This window comes from Lycium ferocissimum, chromosome 3 (assembly GCF_029784015.1).
Source record: "Lycium ferocissimum isolate CSIRO_LF1 chromosome 3, AGI_CSIRO_Lferr_CH_V1, whole genome shotgun sequence".
Lineage (NCBI taxonomy): Eukaryota > Viridiplantae > Streptophyta > Magnoliopsida > Solanales > Solanaceae > Lycium > Lycium ferocissimum.
The window spans coordinates 48,887,316-48,904,965 of record NC_081344.1 but is presented as its reverse complement, the minus strand read 5'-3'; positions in this window follow the sequence as shown (position 1 = coordinate 48,904,965).

Sequence of the window (17,650 nt, the reverse complement as noted above, 5' to 3'; positions counted from 1 at the left end):
GCTTCTGATATATATATGTTTGTGTTTGAGACAGTTTGAGATAATTTGAGACAGCGTCTGATATTTGTATGCGTATAAGCCATATGTATGTGATTCGGATTAATGAATGTGTTTGGGTGCCCAGCTCGGGCACTAGTCACGGCCTACGGGGTTGGGTCGTGACAAAAGTGGTATCAGAGTGGTTCGTCCTCGGAATGTCTACAGACCGTGTCTAGTAGAGTCTTGTTTATCGGTGTGTTGTGCACCATATCTATAAACAGGAGGCTACAGGACATTTAGGATGTTATCTTTCCTTTTGATCTTAGATCGTGCGATAGAGCTGTGTTATCAGGATGACTCTTCTCTAACGAAATGTTATGTTTTCAGCGATGCCTCCGAGGAAGGCCACAGCTGCCCCGAAGGGCAAGTCTACGGCGGTTGGTGAGACCGACCAGGCCGGAGGGTTACCGAGGGCCCGTGCGAGCTGTCACGAGAATTGTGCCCCGGCGACGGCCGGTTCGGCTACACCACCGGTATCGAGAGGGGCTTGGAGCGGCGGCGGTGCAAGGTCGAGGGCGGCTCCACGCCGGCTCCCGAGGTTCGAGCACCCGAGACCTCCGGCTCCCCGGCCGGGGGCGGAGGATGGGGCCATGCGAGATGCGGTCCGATTATTGACCGGATTGATGGCGGGCGGGGTTCACGAGGCACGGAGTCGGGGGTGATCGTGCGGATAGATATGACGGTTCGAGGGCCGTGATTTTCGACATGTGGTCCCCCGAGTTTTCGGGTCGAAAGCCCGCGGAGGACCCCGGAGTTTATCGGGAGATGCGCGTACGCTACGGTTGATTAAGGCGACCGAGATCGAGTCGTCGAGTTGGCGTCATATCGATTGCGGGATGTGGCCGCTAATTGGTATGAGTCTTGGATTGTCCGGGGAGAGGTGCCCCCTCGGCCGTATGGGGCGAGTTTGCGAGGGCCTTTCTTGGCCCGTTTTCTGCCTCCCGAGCTACGGCGAGCCGTAGTAGATAGATTCTGGCTGTTGAGACGGAGAGGGGGGGAGCGTCCGAGAGTACGATTTGAGTTTGACTCGTTGGCCGGATATGCGTCGCTTATGTAGGCGATATGGTGACCGGATGCACCGGTATGTGATGGGACTGGACCGGTCGTTATTTGGTCGATAGTTGTTTGGTGATGGCGGCCCGGCCCGGTATGGATATTGCCCGTGTACGGGCACACGCCCGGGGGTATGGAGGACCGACACGGAGGGCGTCGGCCGACCGGGGAGCTTATGATAGGGGCCGGCCCGAGGGCTGGATCATTGGGTATTTCGAGGAGTTTCGAGGGGAGCGGCCTCGGCGGCGAGCAGAGGATATCCTCCCCGGCCGGCACGGAGCACACCCCCGCGGTTGCGGGCGGGGAGATCGGATAGGTGCGGGTATTCGAGGGCGGTCGAGCTCCGGGGTTTCGGGCTCACGGGGGACGAGAGGTTCCGGCCGGTTGAGGCCACCCGGACCTCGGTGTCCTCGGCGTGGGAGACATCACCCCGAGAGGGGTGTTTTCGTGCCACCGGTGCTTGTTTACTTGTGGCCGTCGGGGCCGTCGATGAGAGATTGCCGGTTAGGGGTGGTGCGGGTGGTGCGGCTCGGCCCTACCGGGTCGGCCGGTGGTTCATCTTCTCCCTCGGTAGCTATGCGCCTGGGGGGGCGAGGTATGCCGGCACCGGCGAGCCGCGGTAGAGGTCGTGGCGGAGTTCCTGGTTCTAGCGGTCCTTCGAACCGCATTTATGCCTTGGCCAGCCGACAGGACCAGGAGGCGTCGCCTAATGTTGTTACAGGTATATTACTGGTCTTCTCTCGAGATGTATATGCACTGATAGATCCCGGCTCTACTTTATCATATATTTCTCCCCTTGTTGCTAATAAAATTGGGATAGAATATGAACCGATAGAGCCTTTTGAGGTAGCTACACCGGTAGGGGATTACGTTATAGCCGAGCGAGTTTATAGAGATTGTTCGGTAATTATTTGTGACCATTTGCACTAAAGCGGATACGGTAGAGTTAGATATGACTGAGTTCGATGTTATTATGGGTATGGATTGGCTAGCTTCTTGTTATGCTAATGTTGATTGTCAAAAGAAGATAGTCCGTTTCCAATTTCCAGGGGAACCAGTTATAGAGTGGGCGAGTAATACGACATCGCCGAGGGGTAAGTTTATTTCATACCTCAAGGCAAGAAAAATGATCGAAAGGGCTATATTTATCATCGGTTCGTGTACATGATTTAGAAGCGAGAGGCACCGACTCTTCGGTCGGTCCCGGTGGTTAATGAATTTCTAGATGTATTCCCGGATGAGCTTCCGAGGTCTTCCCCCCGAGCGGGAGATAGAGTTCGCCATTGATGTCTTTGCCGGATACTCGGCCTATATCTATTCCTCCGTACGAGAATGACACTGCGGGGGTGAAAGGAATTGAAGGAGCGGTGAGGGATTTATTAGAGAAGGGCTTTATTAGGCCCGATACATCACCCTGGGGAGCGCGGTATTGTTTGTGAGAAAAAAAGATGGGTCGGCTAACGGATGTGTATTGATTATAGGCGGTGAATAAGGTAACCATCAAGAATAAATACCCCCTCCCCGGGATTGATGATTTGTTTGATCGGTTGCGGGGTGCCAAGTGTTTCTCGAAGATAGACCTGCGGTCGAGGCTATCACCGAGTGCGGGTACGAGAGGTGATATTCCTAAGACGGCATTCGGGACCCGATATGGGCATTATGAATTCGAGTGATGTCTTTTGGGCTGACTAATGCTCCGGCCCGTATTTATGGACATGATGAATCGGGTATTCAGACCGTTCTTAGATATGTTCGTGATTGTATTTATTGATGACATCTTGGTTTATTCACGATCAGAAGCAGAGCATGCAGATCATTTGAGGACGGTACTTGGCGTACTCCGGCACCAGAAATTATATGCTAAATTTTCTAAATGTGAATTCTGGCTGACTTCAGTGGCATTCACAGGGCATATTATTGGAGCGATGGCATCCGGGTGGATACCCGGAAGATTGAGGCCGTAAAGGTTGGCCTAGACCTACGACACCTGCGAGGTGCGTAGCTTTTTAGGGATTGGCCGGTTATTACGGGAGATTCGTAGAGAAGTTTGCTTCGATTTCGGCGCCTTTAACAAGGTGACTCGGAAAGGGAGCTAAGTTCCGGTGGAGTGATGCTTGTGAACGCGGCTTCCGATTCTTTGAAAGAAGTTGACTACGGCTCCGATTCGACCCTTCCTGAGGGACCGGACGGTTATGTGATTTATTGTGATGCCTCTGGTGTTGGTTTGGGGTGTGTATTGATGCAGCACGGCAGAGTTATAGCTTATGCTTCCCGGCAGCTCAGAAAGCACGAGAGAAATTATCCTACTCACGATTTGGAGCTGGCCGCGGTAATTCATGCTTTGAAGATGTGGAGACATTATCTATATGGTGTTCACGTTGATATTTATACAGATCACAAGAGCCTCCGGTACATCTTTAAGCGAAGGAGAGCTAAACTTGCGGCGAGAGGAGGTGGTTAGAGTTCTTTGAAAGACTATGATGTTGATATTCTATACCATCTGGGAAAGCTAATGTTGTGGCGGATGCACTCGGCCGTAAGTCTATGGGCGGTCTAGCGGACGTGCCATCGAGAGAGAAAGAAATGGTTCGCGAGATCCATCGGTTGGCTAGTCTTGGAGTCCGCTTGGGCGATTGGAGATATTGGGGTTTGTTCGAGGTTCTGAATCCTCTATTACGGAAGGAGATAAAGCGACGTCGATATGAGGATCTGTTACAGCACGGTACGGAGATACGGCCCTTGAGAAGGAAAAGACCCCGTTCGAGATTACACCGATGGAGTATTATTACACGGGGCGGGGTTATGTGTACACGATGTTGCGGGGCTGCGGCGACGGGTTATGGGCGAGGCACATTATGCCGTTATTCTGTTCACCCGGGGTCGACGAAGATGTATCATGATCTCGGATGCTTATCTTGGTGGGATGGTATGAAAAGGGACATAGCGAGTTCGTCGCTCGGTGCCCAAATTGTCGGCGAGTTAAGATCGAGCATCGAAGCCGGTGGATTATTACGGGAGATGGAGATACCGTCGTGGAAGTGGGAAATAATTAATATGGACTTTATTACGGGCTTACCTCGCACTCCACGGAGGTATGATTCCATATGGGTTATTGTTGATAGGTGACAAAATCGGCCATTTCCTCCCGATCCAGGACTACGTATTCGGTGAGGATTATGCCGGGTTATATATTAAGGAGATTGTGAGGCTTCACGGAGTTCCCATATCTATCATCTCCGACGAGGGTGCCCGAGTTACTGACTAATTTTGGAGATCATTTCGGGAAGGATTGGGGACACGGGTGAGTCTCGGTACAACATTTCATCCTCGGTCCGACGGACGGCCGAGCGCACTATTCGGACGTTTGGAAGATATGTTGCGGGCTATGTTATTGATTTCGGGGGTAAAAATTTGGGATGATCATTTGCCGCTTGTTGAATTTGCTTATAATAACGAACTACCACTCCGGTATCCGGATGGCACCATATGAGGCTTTGTATGGCGAAGTGCGGTCACCGATTGGCTGGTTTGATATTGGGGAGACTAAGTTGATTGGCCCGGATATGATCCGGCAAGCGAGTGATAAAGTGAAATTTATTCGGGAGCGGTTGTTAGCGACCCCCCCCCGACCCCCCCATATGCGGATAATCGCGAGTCGACATTTAGAGTTTCGGATTGGTGATTGGGTATTCTGAAAGTGTCACCTATGAAAGGTGTTATGAGATTCGGCAAGAAAGGAAAGCTCAGTCTGAGATATATTGGGCCTTATCAGATTATTCGTAAAATAGGCAAGGTTGCCTATGAATTAGATCTGCCAGCTGATTTGGGAGCAGTGCACCCGGTATTCCATGTTTCTATGCTTCGCAAATGCATTGGTGACCCCTCCAGAATATTTCCTGTAGATGATATCCGAGTCACGAAGGAGCTATCTTACGAAGAGCGACTATAGCCATATTGGATCGTCGGGTAAGAAAGTTGCGGAATAAAGATGTGACTTCCGTTAAAAGTGCTGTGGCGAACAATAACGGGAGGAAATGACCGGGAAGCGAGAGAGGAGATGAAGAAGAAGTATCCTCACCTTTTTTCCGGTGCCTACGAGGTAATTTAAATTCCCTACTTGACTATGTTGCTTGATAAATGAATTGTTGTGATAATTGTAAAAGAAACTCCCCCGAGTGCTTATAAGATCCCGTAGGGCTAATTTAACATTCGAGGACGAATGTTCTAAAGGAGGGGAGGATGTTATATCCCGTATTTTGTACATTGGGACAATCCGGGTTAACTATGATAAGTTAGGGACAAAATCATTCCGGGATACAAAGTCGGGACTTTTGACCTTCGATTTTATTTTAAGACATAAGTTGTTCATGAATTTGTTGGCATGGAACATTTAGGAAAATTTGGGACCAAAAGTGGAATAATTGGAAGTTGGAAATCATGCATTCTTGGCCATTTGGCCGTGTGGCTTTGGGATGGTCCCACACATTTTGTGGCCAATTTTAATTGGTCCAACCCATGTGTGGGCCATGGACACATGTATAACTCTTATATGAAAGCACAAAAGATGACTACTAAGTCATCTTTCTCATTCCACACTTAGAAAAAAAAAAAAAAGAACTTGGATGAACAACAAAGGGCCATTCGGCCAAGACCCAAAAAAATTGAAGACCAAATTGAGCCATCACAAAAATATTTCCTTCAAGCAAATCCACTAATTGGAGGTCCCTAGTTAACGTGGAAGTGTTGTTGGAGCGAACAAACCATCCGTTTTGTCAATCGCAAACCCTAGCCTAGTTGTGAAGATAAGAGGAAAAGGTAAGATTTAATCTTGTTTTATATGTTATGAATGATGTGTGCATGTTGTAGTAGACGAAAATGGATGAAAATCATGAAATATGGCATGTTGAAGTTGAGGCCGTGTGCATGGTGTATAGTGTTGTGTGTGTGTGTGTGTTGTGTGGAAGTGATGAATCAATTCTATGTAGCATGTTTAGTTGTTGTAGTGTGTTGAAATGAATGAAAATCATCAATATTGTATGTGTATGTGTTGGCCGAATATGGGTCATGTTGTGTGTACAAAGAATGGATCAATTCTATTTAGTGTTTTAGATTGTTGTTGTTATGTGGATTCTATGTTGGAAATGAGAGTTTAATGACTCAAGTTGATGTTGTAATTGTATGGGCTGATTTGGAGGATTGTGTGCATTTAATGTAATTTTTATATTTATGAGAATGACATTGTTAGAGTGTGGATTGTTGGTGCAAATCATGATTTGGAAGTTAGGAATGGGTTATAGTTGTGTTCTCGGGTTTGGGGACGGATTTCGGGTAAGTGGGGTGTTGTTTGGGATGTTTGAAATGTTGTATGAATTGTTTAAAATGTCTTTGAATATTGTTGGTATGGGTTCGGGTTAGTATTTGAATGTATGAGCGTTGATGTTGGCTTGAATGTAAGCGTTGAATTGAATATAATGAATGTTGTTGGATTATGTAGAAAGGGTTTTAATGTTAGAATGCTTTTTGAATTGATTATTGATGTTGCTAGTTTGGTTGTTGGTGTTGTTGTTGTTGATTTGGCCGATTTAAATTCTCGGGGTTGGTCTATTTACGGGGGAAATGCTTTTTCCGTAGAATTAAGTGCTAGTTTGGAATTAAATGCCTAAACGTCTATAGCTAATATTTGATATCCATTGACGTTGTGTAGACCTTGGGAGCCCGAGGCGTAGGTTGGGATTAGCTTGAGTTGGATTAGCTTTGAGAGCGGACGAGGTATGTAAAGCTCAACCTTCCTTCTTTTGGCATGCCTTAGTTATAAATAGGCTATGACACGAGCCTCGAGGAAATTCTATTCTCGCGATCCGAGCATGTTTATGATTCTTATGTGTTTCTTGGTATTCGTATGCTTGATATGATGAAATATTGGCCCTTATGTCTTTGGAATATTTGATTTTCAAATGTTGCATAAAAAGTTGTGTTTTTAAAGAGTTCCGTAACTACGAATGACCGTAACTTTCACAGAAAGGCTCGGATTGCCTCGATATGTTCGTAGGAGATTTTATGGCGTATGATAAGTATGTTCTCCATAGGCGGGCCGACTCGGGTCGACACCCGTCCGTGGGCCCCGCGACTTTCCTTTATGTAACTCTGATGACTTTTGAAAGAATTTGGTATGGCTATTATCCCGATTTCCAAGTATGGTCATTTTACTTATCTTTTGGGTTTATGATAAGGATTTTATACATATGGTTACTCACGACTACGCTCGTGCATTACATTGTATCTTTCGCCGAGTCCGGGCCGGTTATGTTGTCGTGCGCACTATGTTATACTTCGGTGTTATGTTGTGTTATGGTTCACCGAGCCCTCGTTAGAGGGTCGGGTTCCGCTTTATATTTGGTGTTATCTTGTGTGTATGGCGTTATGATGTGTGATGTGTGACGGGGATATGGAGATTTGAAACTTTTACGGTGTTATGTTGTGTTATGGCGCCATGACGGGCGGGCGACCATATTTTACGAGCCCTATGCATGATTTGTATTTTGAAAATAAACATTTTGGTATTTGGATATGCACTTACTTTACGTACCTTGTTTCGATTATGACTCGATTGTTTACTATATCTTTTGCTTTGCATACTCGGTACATATTTAAATGTGACCCCCTTCTTCGGGGTTGCGTTTCATGCCGCGGTACGGACGTACGGTTCGGTGATCCGCCGTCTAGGACACCTATTTTGCTTGTTGGAGTGCTCCCTTTCTTTCGGAGCCCACATTTTGGTATATATTCGTTCGTTGCATATGTATTCGTTTGTTCAGGGGTACGGCGGGGCCCTGTCCCGTCATATGATTATGTTGGTCTGTTTAGAGGTCTGTAGACGTATATGTGGGTTGTGCCTATTACGTACGTGTGTTCGTATGATATATGTTCGGGCGATCCCATTCGCCGTGGCGACCTTGTCGGCTTGCATTTGTATATGTTTTTGGGCCGTTGCGCCATATGATAGCCTTGCTTAGCTTCGATATATATATGTGTTTGAGATGTTTGAGACAGTTTGAGATAATTTGAGACAGCGTCTGATATTTGTATGCGTATAAGCCATATGTATGTGATTCGGACTAATGAATGTGTTTGGGTGCCCAGCTCGGGCACTAGTCACGGCCTACGGGGCTGGGTCGTGACACTAAATGTCATTCATAACCTACTTACAATCACAACATATCCATATTCATGATTCATTCCAAGCTATGGCTCAACAATGACACTATTCTCCATTTATGACCCATTTTCTATATTTTTCTACAATCCAGGTGTTTCAACTTCTCAACACCTTAAACATCATGAAAATACCATAAAACATACCTTAGATATTATAGGAACAAGCCTTGAGTGGCAATACTCTTCTCGCACCAAAACCCTAGTTCACTTCCAACGAGATTTCTTGACTTAGATGAACTTTAATGGGTTTAACACTGCGATTTTGTTGGTTTGATGAAGTTGATCACCAATTACCTTTGAACTCTTGTGAATGAAGAGTGGAAAGAATATTCTAGAAGTTTCTTGACTTGTGGAGTGAAAATGAAATGAAATAAAATGAGAGAGAGGTCCCTTATGTCGTTTTAAAAATCTGTCCCGACCATGATCTAGGGACCAACATACGGTCCGTATAATTTATACTGACCGTAATGTTACACCTCCGAAATTTTTTTGTTGATGCATAGTGAATAGGCGAAGGAAGAGCACAAAGTATATGGTGTTTCGATAAGTAAGGAATAGCATTTGATGATTCTAGATAAGATTTCAAAGACATTTGAAGTAGGACACGAAAAACTTGTTAAGGAAAGTAAGGTATATGTACATGTGTCGGGCAAGATTTATATATATCGAATCAATGATGACTTAATGAAGTTTTGGAGAAGAGTTATAACATCCCTTGTATTGTTAATGAAGTGTTAAATAAGTGATAAGAAGGTTCCATAAGGATTTAAGAACAAACAAATAAAGGAATTGAGAGTGTGGGAACTTTGGTAAAACTTGGCAAAATTTTCGGACAAAATTTTGGTCCAAATTGGTGGGGGAATATCTACTAGAATATGAAGATTTTTGGTGTTTTTATTTTTCCCAAATTGTAGTTCATCGAGTCTAGTTTTCAATGCAACAAACCGCTCATCAATGTGACATCTGAGTAAAAAGTTATATTCTACGACGGTAATCCCCCGAGCAGAGAATCCTACGGACCATTTGACGCCCCGTAGAATTTTGACGGACCGTAGTAAATGGACCCGGCCCGGCGTCAAATGGTCACGGTACTTCATTTTTTGGTACTGCAGTTCTTAGCACCATTTTGACGGTCCGTAGGAATTTATACGGCCCGTCAAAATCGGCGTAGAATTGCCTTTTTTTTCGATTTTAAGTTATTAAAAGGAGACCCACGTTCATTAATTCATTTCATTTCCACACCACTTCTCTCTATAACCCTCTAGAACTCTCTCTACTCTTCATCCATAAGAAATCAAAGGAAATCAAAGATCAATACCAAGAAATCAAGTGTAAGAAATTCATCAAAGTTCATCTAAGTCAAGAAATCCCAAGAAAAGTGAACTAGGATTTTTGTGTAAGGAGAGTATTTGTCACACCCCGATCTTACTAGGGTGTGATGGGCACCCGACCCCATATTCGGAGCCGAGCGAACCCTCGGACTCTTATTATACACATATTCTCTTTGGATTCTTAAATCAAATGAAAGCAAAATACATAGTAAAATTTTCAAAATCTTTTCGTCGTATCTCAAATTAAACACGGTAAACATAAGGGCTAAAAAACATAATGTATAATAAAAACACATCAACTAGTGGAACCCTTTTTAAAGCCGACACTCTAGACCCACGACTGTACGCAAAGTCTCTAACCCAACAAACCCACAAAGCACATATAATCGACTCGGCGGCCTCAGGAGTACAAATGGAGTCTACCAACTTCGCCGCGTGTGAACGTCTTCCGCAATAGCTCTTACTTGTCCGAGTGTACACAAAATGAAACGCAGCGCCCACAAAAAGGGGCGTCAGTACGAGCAATGTACTGAGTATGTAAGGCATAAACAAATAACGTAGTAAGGGCTATAAATATGAATAGTAACCATACGAAACTTAGGACATGTCATGAGAAAGATGAGTAACCTGTACACGTATATGCCTTTTAGGCCGGATACCATGCATGCCTGTCTTATCATATCATATCATATCATATCATATCATATCATATCGTATCATATCATATCATATCATATCATATCATATCATATCGTATCGTATCATATCATATCATATCATAGCGCCGAACAACGTCGGCTCGCCCACATAGCGCCGAAATACGTCGGCTCGCCCATAAATCCCGCGTCCGGGCATCCCGCGTCCGGGATGATAAACCAGCTGACCAGGTGGCAATAAAACATGTTTCCCTTCCCATTCCCCATGTATCCCTTCCCCCACCCCATGTGCATATACATATCTCATAAACATATATTATATAAGCATGCCGGAGAGCCCAAAGAAAGTCATGTATCCATCAGAGTGACATAAGGTCGGTGACCTCCGATTACATTATGGAATAATCATGATCGCTTTGTCTCACCTTGAAGGAACGATAATTATAAGGCTAGACCATCAACGGAAAGTAACATTAAAAGAAAACACGGAATGAAATCATGGACATCATAAACGTTAATTTGTATGCTTTAAAATCTTTAGAAAATAGTATCATAACTAAGGAATAGAATTAAAGATCAAGAACTAGTTTAACACTTTCATACTCGCATTGGATTCTTGACTTAAGGCTCTTAGTCATGGAATCATTCTTGTCATACTTATCATAGACATACCCTCTTCCTTACATCATCGTTATCATTATCATCATAGAAACATTCTCATTAGAATAGTTACAACACTTATCGTTTGATAAACGGAGCAATAAAAAAAATCCGGGAACAGTGGGCCCACCTCGAGTCAAATGAGGTGGCGTACACAATTTACATATGTTACATCCCCAAGCTACTTTATCGGAGTTTTAAGGTAGTCGGGTCCTATTTGTGCGAGTTCTAGATGTTTAGGTAACTTTCCAACATTTTATGCAAAACATTAATTCAATTCTATTGAATGAAAAAGGGTTAATTTCAATCTCGGATTTCTAGGGAAGGAATTGTCCCCGAGGCCCATGTCCAAACCTACTACGTCTAAGACATGCCAAGAAAGGAAGGTGAAACCTTACATACCTTTTCCGCCTCTTACGCTACTCCAAATTCCGGTTCAAGTTCGCCAAAATCTACAATTTGGTCACATTTACCAAACGTCAATTAGAGCATTTAGAAGTTGAATCGTAAGGTAACACTTGCCTACCGAAACTTCGGCAGCATTTCCCCTGTAAATACTCCATCCCACCAAGTTCAACTTGGCCAATTTCAATCAACAACAATCCGGGAATTTAACCCGGCCAAGCCATCCACAATAATGCCAATAATCATACTAACAATTTCAATAATCAACCCAACGTACATTCTAACAATTTAATCGACATGCTACTTCCTTCAAGATCTTTTAACTCCACAGAAGAACAATAACAACTTAATAATTTACACATTAACAACATCATACTAACAACATTATATTCCTATTCATGCAAGAACATCACATTCCATTTACATAAACTTCGACAACAAGCCTCCAACTTCTACAACTTCACTAAACTCATTAAGCTTCTATTTGCAACATAACATCCATAACACAACAACTAGAATATCAAACGAAATTAATTCATCATAGCTTACCAAGACATCACCATTTTCGGCCACAACACTACATACACATATTTCCATATATTTCATCCATTTCTACATTCTCCGGCATCCACGATCATCCATAAAACATGTAAGACAAGGTTAGACACATACCTTTTTCCACCTATCTCTTCATTCGGCTAGGGCATATATTGCTCAAATGAGTGATTTAATTGCTCCAACAACTCTCCCATGTTAACTAGGCGTTCCAATTGGTTGAAAAGCTGAGGAAATAATTTATTTTGATCATGTTCCATGGCTTCCATTTTTGGAGCCATGGCCGAACCTAGCTCCTCTTCTTTCTTCTTTCTCTTTTTTTTTTCCAAGATTTCTTGATTTAAAAGATGACCCCTCATATATATATATATACTTAACCCCTCCCAATATCATACAAACACATGGCATTATCCTCCATTTCTCTAGAATTTTCTTCTTCTTAAAAAAACATAAAGATGACTTAACTCTTGCCATGTACACTTTGGTCCCTATATATTCATCACATGGCCATCTTGGAAATTTCAAGAATTTTCTTGAATATTTGTGAAATTACCATTTTACCCCTAGGCTTCCATAATATTACCATGAACCATTTTGCGAATGTCTCTTTTTACCCATGGCCTTTCCCAATACTTCCATACTATCAATGTTCATAAATAATATTCCTAATAACTCGTACATCAAAATAATTTTTGAAAATGGTCTCGCCCTTAACTTTTCACGCTGACTTTGAAATTTCCAAACGTATAAAATACGGGCTATAACAGTATTACCACTCAAGGTTTATTCCTACACCATCTAAGGTGAGTTTCATGATCTTTTCATATTATTTGACGAATTGAAAAGTTGAAATACTTGGATTTTACTAGAACATAGAAAATGCTTCATAAATGTGAGAATAGTGTTAGTGTTGAGTAGTAGTTTGGAATGCATCATGAAAATGGATATGTTGTGATTGTAGGTAGATTGTGAATGACATTTAGAACATGGAATGAGTATTATACATGGAAGAATATAATAGTAAATTATGACCATGATTATGGGGAAATTGAAGTGAAATTGTGAAATGTGGATAATGTAGATAAATGATGATTGTTATTTATGATATTATGAATGATATTACGGATGTTTGGGAGTTGATATGGAATATGGGGGAAGTCATATAAACAAAGAAAATGCTGCCCAATTTTCTCTAGCTTTAGCAAGCCCGTTCATATAATTATGTAGCTAATGCCGATACAAATTCTCTTGAAGGTAAAATGCGTGCATTAAAGGAGAATGAGCAAGCAATAGAATAGTTAAACGACAAAGGTATGTAAGGCTAATGTCACGACCCAACCCCGTGGGCCGTGACTGGTGCCCTACTCAGGCACCCAAACAAACTGACGAACCAAATCATCAAAATAAGGCATGCTCGTATTTAATGATAATAACTCGTACCGAAAATCAAAAGTCGATATCATACAAATGCTACCCTAGCGTCGCCCGTATCAAAATATCACATCGTAATCAAAGTCACTCGGCGGAATGTACATCGCCCAAACATACTCACACACACGTACATGTGGATATCGGCCGTAGTAGCATACGGGACCGCTTAAGGGCGCAAAACAAAACTATATACGCACAACCCGGATCACATACAAACAAACTGGACCCACGACCCACAAATATGACTACAGGCCTCTACAAACCGATCCGAACATACGAACATATGACGGGACAGGGCCCCGCCGTACCCGAATAGTAGCAAATGTACAGAATACACAACAGCAAAGGGTATATACCAAAAGTGTGAGCTCCGATCAAGGAGCAATCCGCACAAACAGTAAACGCAGGTCCTAAACTGGTGGCGTACCACGCGAAGCCGTCTGTACCGCGGGCATGTAGCCCCCCCCGAGGGAACAAAGGGGGGTCAAGACAAAAGAAGTACCGAGTACGTAAGCAGAGGTACAACAACTCAAATCATAACCGGATCGAGATACAGAGACAAATACGTAAATAACCGATCAAACCCGTGCGAAATGCAAATGTACAAAATGCAAATAATAATCATGCATAGAGCTCGAATACGGGTCACCCCCGACGCTGGTGCCACAACACATCATACTCCGGAAGTTTTCAAATCTCCGAACATCCCCGAACACATCAAAATGTCACACACACATCATGTCACCAGAACATATCAAGAGCCATATCACATCATGACACCATGAACGGTAACCGGCCCTATGGCGAGGTCTCGAAAACCGCAACACATCATACTCCCGAATATGTCATAACGCGCACGATCACAAAACCGGCCCGGGCACCGGCGAGCGAAATCATAATAATCAACGAGCGGAGTAGCAGTAAAACCATACGCATTTCAAAAGTAAGTTTCCGTACTCGACGCATAATTTCGTATACATATACCATAGCCTTAGAAGGCTTAAAACGAATGTCAAGTAAGTCGAATTAGTATACAAAAGTTACGAGCTTTTAAAGTATCAATTTTCTCAAAACACATCGTAGGTCATTCTTCGAAAAATTTATTATTATTCATAGCGACAAACGTTCACATAACCTTATCAAACGTTTCAAACGGACCTTAGCATTATAGACAACCATTTCTTCTTCATATCGGACGGAAAAGAGTCAAACAAACCAAATGAGGGGAGCCTCGGGACTTGGGGGCCCACCTCGGGTCAAGTCGAGGCGGCGGACATAATTTACCAACGTTAGGCCCCCTAAAGTCATCTAAGAAGGTTTCGAAGTAATCCGGATATTAGCGAAAGTTACGAAGGTTTGAGCCTTCTTTTCAACAAAATAGGAAGAATATAATCCAATTACGGCGAATGAATAGTACCAAGATCAACCTCGGATTTCCAAGAGCGTAATTATCCCCGAGGTCCCGATTTTAACCTAGTATGTCTAGGACATGCCAAAGAAGGAAAGGTAGGCTTTACATACCTTACGGACGTCCTACGCCGCTTAATCTCCAATCCCGTTTCGTCAAAATCTGCAAATGGTCATCTTTACCGCTTACTATTCATGTAAGTTAACATTTCAGGCTTTGGGTTATACTTGGCTACCGAAATTTCGGCGAGACTTCCCTATACATACCATACCCCCGAGACTTAGCTCGGCCACTATATCAACAACAACAACCAAACAACAACATCGATAACAACAACAAGTATCACAAAACACATAATATTGCTTAACTAGCCACCTTTCCGGCATAACATAACATCTTTCATTCACCCTACACTTTCAAACCAATCTTACCATTTTCTCATTCATCACTTATCAAGATCACTACAACATAATTCGGAGGTACACTATATCGTTTTTCACCAAATATACATAAGGTATACACAATATACAAGTTTTTCCACCGAATTCATAATCCATTCAAAGCCTCCAAATTTCAACATAAATATTCACGACATATTTTTATCATCCAATTTCACTTACAACAATCACCATGTACATCCTACAACTTCATTTTTCTCAATTACATAATCTATAATAAAATCGTATACTTTCCGACACCAACTTAACGACAATTCTTCATATTAACCTAAACCATTTTTCCTCCATCTTCATCACAAGACTTCAACAACACAATTGACATGCTAAATAATTTAATTCAATTTCATTTCATACCAAACACCACACGGCCACCTTCTATAATTTCCAACTTCCATGAATTTCATAACTTTCACTTCCAATACAATTTCTACCATAACCACAACTAAATATAACACAAAATTCAACACCACTTCCATGCACAACCATGCACCATACACACACACACACGGCCATATATACACACACACATACACGGCTCCAACACAACACAACTCACAATTCCATGCTTTTCATTCGATTCCACATACCATAACATATATATAATCTTCTATAACATAATAAAAACATGAAATCCTTACCTTTCCAATTCTTTCCACTTGCCAAAAGAAACACTTCCTTGCCAAGATATTTATATCACTTTGTAGAGAACCTTGAGCTTGACAAGAATCCAAGAAAATTATAACTCTTGAATCAAGGTTGAAGGCTTGAGAATTTTCTCTTTTTTTTTTTTCTTTCTTTCTCTTAGCCGTGAGCTTCTTCTCCTTTTTTTTCTTGATTTCTTTTGATTTTTCTTGAAAATTCTAGAGATGATCATGAATATATATCTCATATATGCTTTGTCACATGATAGGCACATGGAAATTTTTATTAACTTGGTGGGTTTGGGCCTAAGTTGGCCGCCACCTCTCTTTCTTGGGCCAAGTTTTCTTATTTTTTTTTTTTAGCCCAATTCATTATAATTCTTGTTTTGAAATTCCCGAAATAAATTTTCAAAATTCCAATTTTGCCCTTAGGCCCTCTCCAGTGTTTCCACATTCAACTTCCATAACCAACATGCACATACTAAGAAAATTCAAACATGACCCTCTTTTCTCATAAATCACAATTATTTTTCAATTTTCCGATTATGCAAAAAGGCGGGGTATAACAGCTAAACCTTTCTTTCTAAGGCATGAATCTTATGGCATGAATTTCCTCCTTCTTTACGAATTTCCCATCTTAAAGAAAACTATGAGTCCTCGTCCATGGATAATCATACGAGAGTAGAGATACACGATGAATACGATAATGATGATGATAAGCTTAAGTCTAAAGAAGCTATAGTCCACGATATAATGTTTCTACGAAGCTAATGACCTTCACACGTTTCCTCGCTATTATTCATTGTTGCTATACCCATCTTATGATGTTAGTCTCTTTCCCTTCAAGGCATGATTTTCCTCCTCCTCCATGAATCTCCTAAATTTCGAAGAACTAAGAGCCTACGTTCACGAATAGCTATACGAGAGAAAGATAAGAGATATTATGAGCACGATAGAAATGACGATCAGTCTATGACTATAAGGAGCGACACATGTGTAAGATAAAAAAGAGATATACGGCACAAGTACGATAATTGACGATGACGAATTAACCAAAGAGTCCTAAGGTGAGAAATGACACCCACGAAGTCAATGATTCTAAGCATGGTTCTATTGGTGCTTCTTCTTATGTACACTCACCTTAAAAAGTTAGTCCCTTCAAGGTGAGATACGATGATTTGATTACTCCATAATGTAATTGGGGTTCCACGACCTTATGTCACCCCGACACAGCTATAGTTGCCCTCAAGATCCCAATGTATGTCTCGATGATATAATGTATGTTTTGATATATATATATATATATATATATATATATATAATGGTGCTAAGTTACGAAAAAGCCATGATATGCTTATAAGATAATTAATAATCATAAATCTATGACATGTATGATGATGTTTAGCCTATAATATACCCACGAAATGTATAATGATCAGTATATGATGATAAGATTCCACCGCGCCTAATTGGCTGGACACGATCAACACTAGTAGGCTACGTGCGACTACACCGTACCTAGAAGGCCGGACATGACCACCACTAGTGGGCTGCATATGAGTGTTGCTGCTATGATTCCACCGCGCCTAGAAGGCCGGACATGATCACCGCCAGTGGGCTGCGTGTGACTACACCGTGCCTAGAGGGCCGGACATGACCACCACTGGGGGGCTGCATTTGATGGTTACTCGGACGCGGGTTAACGATGACGATGTATGTATGATATGATGATGTATGTATGATATAATGATGCATGTATGATATGATGATGTATGTGTGATATGATAATGTATGTACA